The 11,932-nt window shown below is 43.3% G+C and overlaps 1 protein-coding gene and 1 pseudogene across 1 annotated transcript in view; one reads left to right on the top strand and one right to left on the bottom strand.

The window, feature by feature from the left end:
- Positions 1-11,163, top strand: part of LOC102472293 (PRELI domain-containing protein 1, mitochondrial pseudogene) — a 28,835-nt pseudogene extending 17,672 nt beyond the window's left edge.
- LOC114006288 (catenin alpha-2-like) overlaps positions 1-11,932 on the bottom strand; it is a gene marked incomplete at its 3' end in the record, with an annotated part of 514,130 nt that overhangs the window by 35,357 nt on the left and 466,841 nt on the right. The gene's annotated exons all lie outside the window — the stretch shown is intronic.

The following is an 11,932-nucleotide window of genomic DNA, read 5'->3' as shown; positions in this document are numbered from 1 at the left end:
TATATATATATATATTCATAGTGACAAAACTAAAAGAGATGCAAAAGAAAAAAGACAACAGCCTCCAGAAGATATAGGAGAAAAAGAGACACTGAGTTCCAGGGGATGAGGAAGTTCTTGAACAATCGGAAAGAAGAGATACACATCATAAAAAGGAATCAAACAGAATGATTAGAGATAAAGGTCATAATACAGGAATCAAAACTTCCACTGAAAATATCAAAAGTGGACTAGATCATGCCAAAGATCGAATCTAAGATGTAGAAGACAGAACCTCTGACCTAAAAAATGTCACCAAAAAGACTGAGAAAATAACTGCCCAAAAATGATAATAACATATGAGTAATACTAAATACCATTAAATGCCCAAACATCCAGATCATCGCTATCCTAGAAGGTGAAGAAACTAATAAGGGCATAGATAATCTATTCCATGAAATCCTGGGAGAAAACTTTCTAAACCAAGAGAGGCACTCAAATATCCAGACCCAAGAAATACAAAGGGCCTCACATAGAATTGGCCCAAGATCTTCCCCAAGGCACATCATAGCCAGATTGACCAAAACCACAGACAGAGACAAAATGCTAAGATTGGCAAGAGAGAAACGTCAAGTTACTTTAAAAAAATATCCCATAAGGCTGACGTCAGACCTCTCATAGGAAACAATGCAAGCAAGAGAAGAACAGGAAAATATATTCAAAGTGTTAAGTGAAAAACAATTTCAACCAAGAATATCACACCAAGCCAGATTATTTTTCATATGGGAAAAAAAGACAAGAATATTCTCAGATAAACGAAACATGAAAGAACTTACCAACATCAGACCAGCTCTCCAAGAAGTGCTGAAGGGAGTGCTATACCAGGAAAACTAAAGTCAGACACACAGAAATAAAAGTATAAGAAACAACCAAGACAATGGCCAGCCTAATGGTAGGGACTAGTCCAGAGTTGAATGTTAACTTCCAGAGTTCAAATGGAAAGATCAGACCACAGTAACACTGCAAATTCAATAGAAGAGAGATTAATTACGTGAGTCTGAACTAGTGAAATAGAACTTTTTACTTTAGATTAAAACATTACTGATTTTCTTTGATGTTTTGATTTCCATATTTGAGGATTTTTGTCTTCTCTTGAACTGTTGGATTCATCTACCTACTATTTGAACTGAATAATAATCTTCCTGGCTTTAAATTTTAAGCAAATTTCTCTTAACATTTTTTGATTTTGATCTACTAAAGCTAAAACTTATTTTGAAATTAAAAAATGCATTTAAAAATACCTATTAATACACAGTTAATGACTGCAGTAAGCTACATAGCCCCGCCAAGGTGCTACTTTATAGTATGTTCACTTTACTCACTGAGGTTTATGCCTAAAGCCAGACATGCATTCATAAATATGTATATGTCAGCTGTGGTTGCTATTGAAAGTCTTTAAATTAAGATGTTTAGTGAATCAATTAAATATCAAAAAATGGCATAGAAAACAACCGTATATATCAGAGACAGTGTGGGAGAAGAGGGGAGTTGGCAGAAGGTGAGAGGTAGGGAATCAAGGGGAGGAGAGCAAAATATATAAGAAACAGAAAATTATTTGTTGATGATAACATGTATGGTAATATACTTTGAGCCAATATACCATGTATACTGGATGGAAAATCTCATTTGTATACTGTTTGATGTATAGTGAATTACTGTAAATAAATAAATAAATAAATAAAGATTTTTAAAAAAAGATAAAAAAAAAAAAAAGAAAAAGAAAAATACACCAGGCACCATGTGTACATGCCAGAGGAGAATGAAGAAAAGGAATTGTAACACGGCCATCTTCCCTGAGGGATGATTTCTCACTTTCCCTCTCTTTCTGTCTCTCTCTGTTGAGTGTTCTGTACCCTATGATTAAAAAAAAAAAAAAAAAGAAAGAAAAGAAAAGAAAATCTTTAATATACTATGATTCATAAGTAACAAATTTAACTTTATTTTCTATATTTCAAGTTATTTGTTTGTGTATTCCAGGAGTGAGAGAGTCGTGGAGAGAGAAAAAGAAAGAGACAGTACCCTCCACTGGTCTTGATGCCATGATCCACCTCCAGCCTTAACCAGACCTGAATTATGAGCACATGGTTCTCCAGATGTGAACCCAGACCAATCCCATGTGAGTCATCCTCACAAAGCATTGCCTTGACCTTGGACTTTCCAGCTTCCAAAACCATAAACAATACACTTCTGGTGGTTATAAATAACCCAGTTTAAAGCATTATAGAAGCCTAAACAGATTAAGACAACATATTATATGTAATTGTGAAAGCTTCTTTTAAAACTTGTCTGGGACCGGCAGATAGCATAATGGTTATGTCGCTGGACTCCCACTTGGCTGACTATGGATGAGTAGTGCACCTGATTTGAAACTCACACAGGGTACATGTGTATGCATGGCCAAAATCACAAGGTGAGAATGAAGAAGAAGGGATTGCAGCATGGCCTCTCCCTCGGGGTGGGGAGCTTAATTTCTTGCTTTCTGTCCCTCTGTCTCTGTCTCTCCGGCGAGTGCATGTGCCATATAGCAAAAACTCTCTTAAAATGAGCAAAACAAAAATACAGAACTTGTTAAACATATGCTGAAACTAAGAAGAGAAAATAAAATAGTATCAAGATAATCACCAGTGTACCTTTCAGCATCCAGAATAAACTTAAGAAGTGTGATTGAGGTCATATGTGGCAATAGTAAAACGTCTGCAAACAGCCAGATGCACAGAGGGTAACTACAGCAGCAGATCCCAGCCTTTTTGACACCAGGGTCTATTTTGTGGAAGACAGACTGGGGAAAGGGGTGAGGAGATGTTTTCAGGATGATTCGAGCATGCTATTATTATGCTTTTCATTTCTGTTATCATTACATTATAATAGATAAATAATTACACAACTCACCATAATGCCATATTTGCAACCGCTCCCCAGCACTGGTATTACTGCCTCAGTTCTACCTCAGATCATCCGGGATTAGATTCTTTTTTATTTTTTTTAAGGTTTTTGCCATAGGGAATGTGTGCTTGCCAAAGAGAGATAGAGAGAGACAGTGAGAGGGAAAGGGAGAAATCACCACCTAGGAGGATAGCCATCTCCTCTCTTCTCCTCCTGGAATTTTGAACACGGATGCACTTGCACCTGGTGTAAGTTTTTAGAGATTATTTTTGCTATAGGGCACATGCACTCACCATAGAGACAAAGAAACAGAAAGCGAGAAATCACCCCCAAGGGGGCATGGCCATGCCACAATCCCTTCTTCTCCATTCTCCTGTCGGTATCTCGGGCACACACGCACACATGCCCAATGTGAGTTTTAAGCCTCAGAGTTCAGGACTCAAATCGCAGTCTATTATGTGGGAGTCCAGCAATGTAACCATTACACCGTCTGCTAGTACTGCATCTGGTATAATTTTAAAGCCACCAAGTCTAGGACTCAAACTGTGGTGGGCCATGTGGAAATCCAGCACATTAACCAACATGCTACCTGCTGGCCCCAGGTATGAGATTCTCAGAAGGAGCATGCAACCTAGATCACTCCATGTGCAATTCACAGCAGGGCTCACACTCCTATGGAACGGTAACGCCGACCCCGATCTAACAGGAGGTAGGGCCCAGGCAGTAAGTAGAGCAATGGGGAGCTTAAATACAACTGAAGCTTTGCTTGATTTCCTGCCATTCACCTCATGCTGTGTGGCCCTGTTCCTAACAGGCCACAGAACAGTCCCTCTCTGTGGCCCAGAAATTAGGGACCCCTGCACTAAGAAAGGACCTGGGAAGGAAGTTATGTGAATTTCAGAATTCTGTCACAGGTGTCAGGGGAGCCAATCCAGGTGGAAGGGAGACAGACTGACTTAAGCCTGCAGCTACTAGAAAGCACATTCGTTTACGTAGATTGCACGGTTATTTGGGATATATAAGAAGTCGATCGATAATATGAGGGGATAATGCACTGCACACCATTATTTGCCTATGCCCCTGAAACTGTAAGATTTATTCTCTTACTGTGGCTCTGAGAATAATTATTTGTATGACCTTGAACAAAGTGATCTCTCTGGAAATCACTGTCGACACTAGAAATTGGGTTACGTGGACTAGTTAGTAGCAAGGGGCCAGTTAGTGTTAGTGATCTATGCTTCTCTGAATCATCCAGATATTAGAAATTCCACTTGACTTCTACGTATTAGGTCTACTCTGGTAAAGCCCCAGATCCATCCTCAATCCAGAATATGAGGAAGTTTTACATCACACCACAACTAGGCAGTCTAACGCTGGAAGTTTTCTAGAGAATATTAATGATAGGAAAACGGAGCAAGAATCAAATGCAGGACTTAACAGTATTTTCTTTTTCCTTACTTTGTGTGTAAGACTCTTGAAAACAAGTGTCATTTCTTGCTGGTTAGCTGTCATGGAAAAGTATCACCTGGGCATGTCATCGTTTTTTAAAAAATGACAAATCCCTTCACATTGTGGTCCCTAGATTCCCCAGCAATGCCACCTCTGCTATCATTTCATCCTTATTCATCCTTATTCTGATCACTTTCTGCCATCACTCCTTTTTTTCCCCAAGTGTGCTCTGAGGAATCTTCAAAGACCACCAAACCATTAGAAACCTAATACTTAATGAGAGCTAAAGGCGGCTTTCACCACATCAGAAGCCGGTGGAGCAACAGAATCCCCAGATAGGCACGTGGAGAAACATGTACATTCTTGTGAGTCCTCAAGTTAAGAATCATTCTTTTGGGACCAGCAGATGCTGTAATGGTTACATTGCTGGACTCCCACATAGTCTACTGCGGTTCAAGTCCTGAACCCAACAGCTTGACCTCACACTGAGGTGTCCATGCATGCCCAAGATCCCAAGAAGAGAATGGAAGAGAAGGGACTGCAGTGAGGCCCTTCCCCATGAGGGGTGATTTCTCGCTTTCTGTCTCTCTCTCTCTCTGGCAAATGTATGTGCCCTATGGCAAAAATCTCTCTCTCTCTAAAAAAAGAACCATCTTTCACCTATTAATAAATTTACTTTGTGTTTAGGATTTTTTTTCTTCTAATGCAGAAATTGTCTGCCTCCAAGATTGCTTTATGCTTTGGCTAGATCTTCTTTGGAGATTGCTGTGCACTAGGGTGTGGACACGGCCATGGGAGAGTGAATGACATGATACCTACAGCTTCTGTCAAGTGACATTAGAAACTTTTCCATCAGGAGCTGCTCCCTAAGGCCTTTCTAGGGCATCACTTCAATGTCAAATGTGATTATGAGATTGAAGGTGTCTGGCTGACACTGCTATGAAGACGAGTAGGAGGAAAAGATGACTAGCATGGATGAGAGTCCACCTTAGTCTAGGTACCTAAGGATGTTCCTTCTCTAAGCTTAACACAACCTAGAGGAGTCACCCACGTCATAGATAAGGAAACAGAGGCATACAGAGAAGGACAGCATGACAGATTCAAACGCAAGCTTGCCCTCCTTGCCCCACCCTATGTGCTCACGAGAAGGACCAGCGCAGTCAGGATGACCCTGCTAGAGTCAGTTGGGTGCCTGCTAATTACGGTGCATCAGCGGGTAACTTTCTCTACCACCTTAGCTCAATAAATTTCAGCAAACAGAAAAAAATAAATAAGAGTTATCAGAGAACATCTGGAGAAATAAAGAGCAAGAGGCTTTAATGTTTCACAGTATTGAAAAGGTGTTTTGGGAAGTATGTTAAGGAGTTTGACTAGAAGAAATCCAAATGAGTAGTTTTACAGAGAGGAGCAGCAGGTAGGCGTGTGTACGCCTGGATTTCAGCACTGACCAACACTAATTCTTAAACACTTCGTGCTTCCCTAACATACCCAGCACCATACTGCAGGAAGCACAGGATGAGGAGAGGTGCAAGCCTGAGGGCTGAGTAAGGGTCAGCACTACTAACACAGGGGACCACAGAAGAAAGCGAGAGGGAGGCGGTAAGCATATTTAAGTATGACGGAATTGCGGGGCAACAGATGGCGTAGCAGTGACATTGCTGGACTCCCACATGGCTGACCGCAGTTTGAGTCCTGGACCAGTGGCTTAAAACTCACACCAGGTACATGTGCATGCATGCCCCACATCCCAAGAGACAGGAAGAGAAGGGATTATGGTGTGGCCACCCACCCCCCAGGAGTTATTTCTCATATTCCCTCCCACTGTCTCTGTCTCTCTCTCTTTCTCTAGTGAGTACATGCACCCTAAGGCAAACACCTCTTAGATAAAATAAAGTATGGCTAAAATTAAATATTTTAAATAAACCACGTTTTGCCAGCAAATGGTTTACTAGGTAAACATTTTCATTTGTCTCAAACTTCAAAGTATAACTCAAGAATGTTAATCAAAATTATCCATGCTATTCCATATTTAGACAATTTTGAACACAGTAATCACTACATTAGTGTTCATTGTAATATTTGGTACTAGTTATTTGAAATACAGGTGAACCCAAGCCTGAAGGATCTGTCAAAACTCTCAAATGAGAAAAATCACATGGGAAAAAAGATTCTACATATTTCCCTATTAAAAGAAATAACCATATAAGTTAAAATAGAATAGTTTTGGAATGAGTAAATGGCATAATGGTTAAAAAAGAGAGCGCCGTGTGTGTATATATATATATATATATATATATATATATATATATACGCACATACATATATATATGTACATAGACATATAACTTTGATTAAACATTGATAGGGAGACAAATAAATAAGGATTTAAATTAAAATCGTAAAAAATGTTTCCAATTTGTTATTTTTTTTCCTTTTTTGGGGGGAGAGGTTTTTGCTATAGGGCATGTGTGCTTGCCAGACAGACAGAGAAAGACAGAGAGACAGAAACAAGAAATCACCCCCAGGGGGGGATGGCCATGCCACAATACCTTCTCCTCTATTCTCCTCTTGGGATCTTGGGCATGCACGCACATGTGCCCGGCATGAGTTTAAGCCACCGGGTCCGAGACTCGAACCACGGTCGACTACATGGGAGTCCAGCGACATAGCCATTACACTAACTGCTGGTCCCAATTTGTTATTTATTTCTTAACAATTTTAGCTCCTTATGTACTGACACGTACAAGAGAAAATTAAATCTTGTCTTAGGATATTTCCTTAAATGAATTATTTTAAAAAGATAGAAAGGTAAATTATTCTACTAGAAAATATTCTTAAATTTATAAGTTTTAGAAAGGAAAATCTGTTTAGAAGCAAGATGGGAAGGAAGTATCAGGAACCCAGAACAAGGATTCCAGACAATGAGCAATGATACCTGTAAACAGGTCCCGGGGATGGACGCGGCAGGCTCAGGAAGCAGGGGGGATATGCTGTCCCAGACAGGACCTCCCAGACACTCCCAGCAAAGCCCCCTCAGCTCACTCTGCCTTGCTTCTCTTCCTACAAGCTCATCGGCATCCATCTTTATCACCATCAGATATAAATGTTCCAAAAGGGTTAACAGGACTCTCATGGCATCACATTAGTGTAGGAGAGGCTGCCTTTTGTTTTCCGAAGGCTGATGACATACTCCTTAGTTAGGTCTTTGGGTTCTGGCTCACGGTATATACCTAAACTGTGCGGCCTGTTTACAGGTGAACTGAATCCCACTGGAGTGTCTCTTATGTTCTGTTTGGCCACCAGATGTCAGTGTACGGTAAAGAATGCTATAATACCACTGGTTCTATTTAGAAAAGATGAAAGAGGCGATTGTGAAGAATTTACATTGCTATAAGTGAAAAGAACAGCTAGATTGAGAATGGACCCTGTGAGGAGATATGGAGAATAGGTGAGCCCTACTAATCGCATTATGGTACTATGCCCTAAGAAATGAAAGTCTGTCTCTAGTTTGAAAAAAAAAAATCTAAAGGGTTTTTTATAAGAGAAGTAAAATGAGCATATGAAGAACACAGCAGAAGCTCAATGAGATATAAATTTCTTAACCTAAATTGTAAGAATTTTAGAAGGTACAGAAACTGGCTTGAGAATATTCAAAATATTTAACACCTGCATTAATGAGTAGATAGGGAATAATCATACTGATGGGTATGTAAGTGAAGTAAGAGTCAGAACTCACTGGAACAAGAAAGTTGCATCATGCAGAAAAAATCAAATTTCCCCAAAAGACTGAAAGTTCTCAAGATACCATAACTGGAATAATAAACAAGCTTGACTGGTTGATTCTTCCCGTCAACATATTTCAGATCCATCCATGTATTCTCCCTCTTACTCCTACAGTGGACTCGAAAATTTGTTTTGTTTTTTAAGAGAGATTTTTGCTGTAGGGTGTGTGAATTCACCAGAGAGACAGAGAGATAGACAGTGAGAAATCACTCCCTCAGAGGAGATGGCCATGCTGCAATCCCTTCTCCTCCATTCTCCTCTCAGGATTATGGGTATGCATGCACACGCACCTGGTGTGAGTTTTAAACTGCCAGATCCAGGACTCGAACAGCAGTCAACCATATGGGAGTCCAGTGACATAACTTCTATGCCATCTGCTGGTCCCATGACTCAAATATTTGTAATTTCCACCTTAATCAACCAGTCTTCCCACTGTGCCATTGTGCCTTGTTCGGATTCATCCTCCACCTTGCAGCACAGGGATCTTTCAAACAAATCTGACCAGTCATTCCCTTGCCCAGATCACCAGCAGCTCTGAGAATGAAGCCTGGTCCCTTGCAAGGACTACAAATATCTTCAGGATCTACCTTCTCGGCCACTTACTCTGATTTCTCCTTATCCCGTATTCTCCAGGACTGGACATTTTATGCACTCCATGTCCCTACATGTAATGGCAGTCTTTCTGCCTAAGAAACATTCTCATTCACACTTGATCACTGGCCACCTCCTCTGGGAAGTCTTCCAAGATTTCATCCTTCCCCATCCTCCCTCTCCATACACACAATAGGTTATAGGCATAATGTATATGTAAATGCAAATGCAGCATTTATGTGCCACAGTAACTATAGCTGTTTACTAAACGTGTTCTCCTTCATGCCCTGTGCTCCTTCACTGTTAGATCTTGCCTGGCACTTGGTGCATGCTCAGTGAGGGATCTCAGCTATCTTGTGGCTAAACCTAATCTTTTTCTTTTTCTTTTTTTTGTTTTTTTGTGAGAGGTTTTCGCTATAGGGTGTGTGCGCTCGCCAGACAGACAGAGAGAGACATAGAGACAGAAAGCGAGAAATCACTCCCCAGAGGGGATGGTCACGCCGCAATCCCTTCTCCTCCATTCTCCTCTCGGGATCTTGGGCACACACGCACACATGCCCGGCGTGAGTTTTAAGCCACCTGGTCCAGGACGTGAACCGCGGTGGACCACGTGGGAGTCCAGCGACATAGCCATTACACTAACTGCTGGTTCCCGCTAAATCTTGAGAGAGAAAATCTATGGCCTAGAAATATCTCAGCAGTCCATGGTCATACGTACTTATTTATTTGCAGAGCTTGGAGTAGTAGCCAGACACTGGAGTCCAAGCCCTGGACTCTCCCCAGTGCCCATACATGTCAAGCATACATGCATCATGGCATACATGCCAAGCATTTGAAAAGAACTGGCATGAGCTCAGACAGACAGAAGATTCCCAAGTTTGCCTGCTCCATCCTCTTAGTGCCTGAGCTAAGGATCAGGTTCTGTCCTGTCACTAAATGGTTCTGGAGGTGCTTACTGCCATTCGTTTTCACGCATGTGCCCTCAGTTGTGCTAATTGCCTTAGAACACTTCAAGGGCATCTTGCATTTTCTTCATCAGTGTGTTTACACTGATGAAGGCTAAGAGGGCTCTCTCCTCTCCTCTTCCCATCTTCCTTCCAATATCCTGAAAGGCATAAAAATGTAACAAACTTCCTAACCTGACTTGGGGGGGGGTGTCCCAGATGTCTGTGGTCTCCAGGACTTTATGAAATACCAACCAAGGAAATGGGGGCTGGGGAAGCCTACCTGATAAAGGAGATTACATTGGTTGCCACAGCAAAAGGAAGGGTTGGAAATGAAAAGGGACTGAAGAAGATGCCTAGTGGAAATTTGCTTTTCCAAGGAGTCTTTTGTTCTCCCCTAATGTGGCAGACACTGAATCAATAAAGCCTTTTAAGAATCCCTGAGCCACCCTGAACTCTGGTTCCTGGCTTCATAAGGAGCCAAATCTTCTAAAGGAGCATCTATCTGGTGGTAGTAACAAGAACACGTGCTCCTGCAAGGTTAACTGTGATATTTAGAATGGGGGACTACAGAAAACGCCTAACTTCCTCAGACTCTCTTAGCATAGACATTGAGGTCATGGAGTTGCGGCTCCGACCTACCTTACCTGTACAGCTGGATTCTCTGCTACAGCGATGTTCCCTCCCTGGACCCCTAAGGGTTGGGAATCTGCTGAGGAATCCAGAATCTCTTTTCGATGAGCCATAAATGGACTGAGGCCCTGCTGGGAATCGGCTGGGAAATAACTGCTACCGCCTCCAGGAGACCTCAGAGACTTGGGCGGGCGCGGCCAGGACTGTGCTGCAGCCCCGGGCTCCACCTGGATGCAGGGCGGGTTCTGAGCCCGCCTCTGCCGGGATAGCGGTGGGCCAGAGCGTGCTCCGGGGCTCCCGGGTCCAAGTGTACACCGCCTCCTGGCAGCCGTACCTGAATTCCTTCAGCAAACACGTCCTGACCGAAGACGGGGTGCACCGGGAGGTGACCCAATACCAGAAACTGCTGTCCCCGCGACTCCTGACCAAGACCCACAGGTTGCCGTGCTGGGCCGAGCGGCTGTTTCCGGCCAACGTCGCTCACGCAGTGCACATCCTGGTGGACTCTCGTGGCCCCGCACAATCAGACCGTGACCACCCTCACCTGGACCGTCAACTACACCCGGCTGATGGTGGTGGAGGAACGCTGCGCTTACTGTGTGAGCTCTGCTAACAGCAGTCAGACCGAAATCCGCCAGGAGGCCGGGTGTCCTCCAGCCTATGGTCTTGCCGGGTTCAAAAGCAACGTGACCCAGACTGTGAAGGGTCTGAATACATCTTGGCTAAGCTGCAAGGTGAGGCCCCTTCCAAAACACTTGCGGAGACAGGCAAGGAAGCCAAGGAGAAGGCCACGGACCTCGCCCCCGAGGCGGCCACCAAGCAGCAGCAGCAGTTCGTGTAGCTCCTGGCCCCTCGGCCCTCTCCCCACCTACGTCGTTATTAAAAACCCACTTCCAGCCCTATGTCCTGTCTGGGTGGTGGGTTGGGACTGGGTGTCCCACTTGGCACCTGCAGTCCAGGCCCGTCTCCCGTGTCTGAACGGGGCTGCTTATTCCCCATTGGGCATCTGAGGACAGGCCCAGGGAGGTGGGGCGGCCGGCCACCATAGCCGCCAGGTGCAGGTGACACTGGCAACACTAGTCTGTGAGCTCCAGGAGGGCAGGGCTCCCGGCTTTGCTCTCAGATGCGTCCCCAGTCCCCAGAACAATGTCTAGCACACAGTCGGCACTCAAAAAATCCTGCCAAACACACACACACACACACACACACACACACACACACACACAGCGACCCCCCCCACAGACGCCCCCTGTGCGGGAGTCAGCTGTAAGTCTGTTATCTTGAGGTCCACTAAAGCCACAGATGTTTGCTTCATAAAACCACCTCCAATTTAGGGACAAGCTCAATCAACTCGTGTCTGAAAGTGATTCACATGGGTCTTTGCAGTGAAGAGCTCATTACTTTGGGGATTTCCCAGAGCTCCACATTCCTGGCTGCCTGCTCCAATAAGAGAATGCATATTTATTTTGCCAGGATACACATCATAATAAGAAAAAAAAAGCCCTTCAAAATTCCTGTAATTCCTGAGAAATTGCCTCAAATGTGAAACAATATACCTGCCACAGAGAAAAAGTGGATTCTCACCAGTCACCAGTAGAAACAAGAGTAAG

This window comes from Tupaia chinensis, unplaced genomic scaffold, assembly GCF_000334495.1.
Source record: "Tupaia chinensis unplaced genomic scaffold, TupChi_1.0 Scaffold146837_1, whole genome shotgun sequence".
In the NCBI taxonomy this organism is placed as follows: Eukaryota; Metazoa; Chordata; class Mammalia; order Scandentia; family Tupaiidae; genus Tupaia; species Tupaia belangeri.
This window is presented reverse-complemented; position numbering and strand designations above follow the sequence as displayed.